This window comes from Suncus etruscus, chromosome 3 (assembly GCF_024139225.1).
Source record: "Suncus etruscus isolate mSunEtr1 chromosome 3, mSunEtr1.pri.cur, whole genome shotgun sequence".
Lineage (NCBI taxonomy): Eukaryota > Metazoa > Chordata > Mammalia > Eulipotyphla > Soricidae > Suncus > Suncus etruscus.
The window spans coordinates 119,915,842-119,920,580 of record NC_064850.1 but is presented as its reverse complement, the minus strand read 5'-3'; positions in this window follow the sequence as shown (position 1 = coordinate 119,920,580).

The window sequence follows — 4,739 nt, the reverse complement described above, 5'->3', positions numbered from 1 at the left end:
ACCTTCTAGAATGGCAGTCTAGAAATGTCAAGTCAAACACAGACAAAAATATTCTGAAGAGAATGTAGATGCTCTAAATTTGGGCATGTGGACACTTTGGGTAGTAGCTTAATAACTGATGCCATCTTGTAACTGATGGCAGTTACAAGAATCCTCAAACCTGTCAGAGTTTGAAATCTCTAGTTTTTGAAAATGAATCCAACTGTCTTATCTTTTATTTTTTTCACTTGAGATCTCAGATATAGTCAAAGAGCATAGTTGATTTTTAATTCCTAGACTTTTCTCTTTAGAGAAAAGGACCCTCGTTAGAGGGTCTCCATACCCCAAGACTTTGCCACTACTCGAGGGTCTGTGCTCAGGGGACCATGAAGCACTGCAGATCAAAAGGGTAAGTTGCATGCAAAGCCAGTACCTTAAATCCGGATACTATCTCTGCACATCTCCCCAATACTTTCATTTGTTACAATCTGTAACCCATCCCTACATTCTTCCTGTGTAACTTGATCTTACCTGCAAGACCCTCCCACTCCTGGGAGGGGTCTTGGGAAGGTTAGAAAAGGCCTTTGACCAGAAGGGCAAAGGGGATTTACCTGGATAGAGGTCAGAGGAGAAATGGCTGAATGGAAGTTAAGACGCAGGGCAAGCTAAGATTGGCATGTGCTTAAATAGGTTTATAATATTTGCCACTTATGATGGCCAGGGTGAATAAAGCTGGTATTTCTTGGAACCTGTCTATGGATAATTTCCTTGCCTCTACCTGAAGTTGCTGACCCGCCGGCTAGAGAAGGAGGTGCAGCCACGTTGCCTGGGACGGCAGAGAAAGGCACCTCCATGCGTCCTCTCCATCCAAGCCCATCATAAGGGCTCTTTGTAACTACACAATCTATACCAAAAGTGATGCTTATGTACCATCTTTATTTGGCTAGTTCTGTCATTTCCAGACATTCTACAGTTGTGATCCTGGGATCCAAGCACAGATACCTGGCACCTTGTTAGTAATGCAGAATGTTGACCAGGGATGTAGCTCAGTGATAACAACAGCATATGCCTCACTCTTTTGTGTTTGATCCAGGATAAAAAGAAGAAAGAAACGCAAAATGTCAGGATCTACCTCAGAGTTTTGGAGATGGCCCAGAAATCTTGGACACCACTTTAAAGACATTACTCAGAATAGACTACAAGATAAGGAAAAGAAAGAAACTCTGAATGTTGTCATAGACTCTTCGGCTAAGGCAAATCAGGCCTGAGTGATTGAGCCTGGAAGGGAAGCTTAGTGAAAATAAATGATTAGAGAAGTAGATAACTTCACTGCAGGGGAGATGCTGGTGACTATCCTGGGCTGACACCCCCTCCCCGCAAAGTTTCACATCATTGATAAATCTAAAATATAAAAATTAGTCTAACATACCTGACCAAGGCAAGAGAAACTGTAAAAGTTTACAAATAAAATGTAGCATCGAATGAAAGAACCCCTAATAAACAAAGTTTATTTGTCAATAAATAGTTCTTAGGTTATCATTTTAAAGGTAACAATTTCGTAAGGAATTAGAGCAATTTCTTTTGGAAGGAGAAACCAAGCATTCTCATGCTGAATAACAGGAAGAAGTTCAAGAATTACAACAAAAAGGTTAGTGGTTAGTTTTGGAGGAGAAAGTTTCACAAGGTGTTGATGGGACTAAAGGGAGCAGAGAGAAATTAGTTTTGTTTGGGGTCTACATCTGGGGATGCTCAGGGCTTACATCTAGTTCTCCACTCAGAATCACTCCTGGAAGTGCTCAGGGAAATATATAAGATTCTGAGGATTGAACCCAGGCTGGCCAAATGCAAGGCAAGCACTGTATCCACTCTGTACTACCTCTTTGGCCTCAAGCAGCAGAGAGAAATCTGGGAGAAAATATTCCTTCTGACTAGAGACATTCTTACCTTTGAGTGATCTACTACTTACCTCAAACCTCCTTTTACCTAAGGTTATATTTTTTGTTTTTTGTTTTTTGTTTGTTTGTTTTTGGGCCACACCCAATGACGCTCAGGGGTTACTCCTGTGCTCAGAAATCACTCCTGGGTTGGGGGCCATATGAGATGATGGGGATCAAACTGAGTTTGGGCCTGGGTCAGCTGCGTGCAAGGCAAGCACTCTCTTGCTGTGCTCCGGCTCCTGCCCTCCTTTATCTATGTTTTCTAATGTAACTAATTATTTCTTTTTCTACTTATTTTACCTCCGTATTCAAACCCTTATATTATAGTTCTATTGACTATACATTTATCTTTGGTCTCTATAAAAGTAATTCTAATCTTTGTACCTTTACAAGAACTAGCTCTGTAGAGCAACGAGTCATTTAGCAGATTTTTCTCATTATTCTCATCTCAAACGACCTCCCCCAAATCCATGACTCAACAATATGCTCTGTAGTTTAAAAGTCCCAACAAGGAAAATAAAGGAGATGAATGAATTTATTCTGAAAAGCACTTGAGAAGTCAGAATCTCAGCATTAATATTTATTTTGCACTAAACTAAACATGAATCTAGATTTAGGTATGGATCACTGCTCCTATAATTAAGCTAATGCCACAAAACGATGGAATCATGAGTCTGCAAATGAAAAGAAATGGAGACACTGAATCAAATTTAGAGTTAATGAGGCTTCTCAGGCATCACTGTTTTAAACAATATATTCCATTATAAATATTTGTAACATTTATAAGTCAGATAATGTACAATACATTGATGGATGCACTTTGGATGAAGTTGCCTATAATTGCTCAATTGTTTTGAGAAACTTTATCATAGAGGTGACATTTACTGCCCAACTTGGGGCAACTAGACAATCTTTTATTGTGACATGGATCACTATATAATGCTTGAATGGCTGAAGGTTACCTTTAGATTATCAGAGCTGTCAAAATCCATTTTTTACATGACAGATTGAGAAAAGAATAAAAAGCAACTCCCTTAATTCACCCTTGTTATTTCTATTAGGACGATCTAGTTTCTAGCCTGCTTAGGAAACTGATTAATTTTTTTTTGGGGGGGGGGAGGGTTAGTTTCTGCGAAAGGGTAGTTCATCATTAAGGCAGCCCAAAATGATGGATTAATTTTTCTAAAATAAAGTTGTAACTTTTCATTTCACTTCCAAAATTGCATGTCATTATAGCAGAAGGTTTGTAGACTTCTATACAGGAATGCTAAAATGCTAAAACTCAGGGTCTCATTTCAGAGTTGGCCATAGGCAGCTAATGGCAAATCACCACCTATGTTTACAGACTTTAGCATGTTCTAGATGACATTCTTGCAAGAATCCAATTGGCATGCTAGAAGGGTGAGATTAAGAAAGATAGCACTATTCCTACTTTGACATACTCTATCTTGAATAAGGACAGAAAGATTCAGGACCTACTTTTTTGTTTTGTTTTGTTTTGTTTTTTGGGGGGGCCACACCTGTTTGATGCTCAGGGGCTACTCCTGGCTAAGCGCTCAGAAATCGCCCCTGGCTTGGGGGGACCATATGGGACGCTGGGGAATCCAACTGTGGTCCTTCCTTGGCTAGCACTTGCAAGGCAGACACCTTAACTCTAGCGCCACCTCTCCGGCCCCTCAGGACCTACTTTTAATATAACATTTACTAATGTATATTAGGACTCAAGAACTTTGCTAGAGGCAGAGACATCAGTGGAGAACCAGAAACTATTCTTCTATAGGAAAGTGATAGGCTCTTAGAGAAAACCAAAATGTCAACAGGTCATTAAAAAATTTGTTTTTAATTGAAACCATTGTCAGAGTTGGGTTTTAGTTATATAATGCTTAGAACCATCCCACCACCAGTGTCAACCTCCTTCTACCAATGTTCCCAGAGTCCATCCCATGCCATCACCCCTTGTCCCAGCCTCCTATCATAATAGGCCTATCTTTAATCTTGGTTGTTCAAGTTTGGGTCTCATGATTTTATTGGTGTTGACTCTAGCTTAGCTTGGATATTTATTTCAGAAAACAGTTTCTTTTTTATTTATTTTTATTTTGATTTTGGCTTTGGGGCCACGCCTGGCAGTGCTCAGGGATTAGTCATGGCTGTGCACTCACCAATCAGTCCTGGTTGGTTTAGGGAATCATAAGGTATGGCAGGAATTGAATCTGAATCACCTTCATGCAAGGCAAACGCCCTACATGCTGCACTATCCCTCTGTCCCTAAAAACAAGTAATTTTTAAAGCAGTCATGTCAAGGGATAAGTACAGATATCTTCTCCAGTCTGAGGCTCCAAAGGACAATATGATGATGTGGCAGTTAAGAGAAGAACAGAAGTCCAGCCAGCTAACTTAGTTGGAGGAGGGAGGTCAGAATGAATTCAGTCTTTGTACTTGTTTCTGGTACTTCTCCTCTAAGTAAAGATGGCTTTTGGGAGGCCAGAGGGAGAGAACAGTGGTAGGGTAGGGCATTTGCCTTGCATGTGGCAGACCTAGGAGGGGAGAACCCAATTCCATTCCTGGCATCCCATATGGTCCCCCAGCCTGCCATGTGCGATTTCTGAGTGCAGAGCCAGAAGTAACTCCTGAGCCCCGCTGGGTGTAATCTAACAACTAATCAATCAATTAATCAATCAATAAATAAAGTTAAAAATGCCTTTTGGGAGAAGGGGTTGGGTTTAGAGAGGAACACTCTTAATGGTGATATTGAGTGCTTTGTCCTTCCTGGTCCATGTTACCTAGAGAGCTTCTCTTGATCTCCAATGAACTTTTTCTTAATGC